At 22.3% G+C, this 1,095-nt stretch overlaps 1 non-coding gene across 1 annotated transcript; it reads right to left on the bottom strand.

Annotated features, from left to right (window-relative positions):
- Positions 1-686: 686 nt before the first annotated feature.
- Positions 687-757, bottom strand: TRNAG-CCC. The gene has a single exon. It is a non-coding gene; the product is annotated as a tRNA-Gly (tRNA).
- Between the last annotated feature and the right edge of the window lie 338 nt (positions 758-1,095).

The raw sequence follows: 1,095 nt of genomic DNA, 5'->3' as shown, positions 1-1,095 counted from the left end.
AATACCTTAGTTAAGATGTTTAGAAAAAATGATAGAAAAAAGTCTTTTTTTACAACTTTTTTTAACAAATTTACAAAAAAAAATATATAATATAAGAATTTCTAATAGTAAATTTTTTTATTAAAATTTACAAAACGAAAAAATTTGAAAACAAAACTCTGAAATGAATTTTGTGCTTTATTTTTTAGATCTTTAATTTGTCTTTATTAAAATAGTATTTTGTCATTTAATGAGTAAAATGTGCTTTGAATTTTAATCTTAACCTAATTTAACTCTAATCCTAATTCATTCTATACGAGGAATTTTTGTGAGCTGGACCTTTTTCCACAACATAAAGAAATGTATTTTTAAAATAAGTTAAGATTAATATGCAAATCTTACTTAGGCTCCTAAGTTTTATTCAAGGCAGAAATTGTATTTAAATTTCTTTTATAACATAGATGTCTTTAATCTCTATTTATGAGTATTAATCTCTGTAGAGCAATCAAATTATCCATTATTTGTTAACCTTATGTAGGTATGATGTAAGACTAAAACTAAAATTTATATATATATATATATATATATATATATATATGGTTTATACTATTTTTGTTTTTTTTCTTGTGATTAATAAATAAATAGTAATTTCTTGAATTAAAAAAAAATCACACTCTATTTTGTGAAAAGTTCTGAAACTTGGGCGTTGCGCATCCGGGGAATCGAACCCCGGTCAGTACCGTGGGAGGGTACTATGATACCACTACACCAGATGCGCTTTGTTGAAAAAATTCATTTTATTATTTATATCCTTAATACGTAAGAGATTCAATAATTTGATATAATAAAATATGCTATCCCATCTTATGTTCAAATATGTTTTTATTTTCTTCTCTTATCTTTTCACTAATTACTTAAAAAAGAATCATTTCAAAAATTTTTCTCTTAAATTTTGGTTAATGTTTTCTTTTCCAAATAATTGTTATTCTTTTCAAAAGTTCATTTTAAATGTTGATTAATTAAATTATTTCTTAATACTACCTTAAATGGATATGTTAAGTTTAAGATTTAATTGGATCAAAATAAAAGAAATAAAAAATGTATATTTTTACAAAG

The sequence above is a fragment of the Vigna unguiculata genome, chromosome 11, assembly GCF_004118075.2.
Source record: "Vigna unguiculata cultivar IT97K-499-35 chromosome 11, ASM411807v1, whole genome shotgun sequence".
Lineage (NCBI taxonomy): Eukaryota > Viridiplantae > Streptophyta > Magnoliopsida > Fabales > Fabaceae > Vigna > Vigna unguiculata.
The sequence above is the reverse complement of the archived record's forward strand: the minus strand, read 5'-3'. Positions and strand labels throughout refer to the sequence as shown.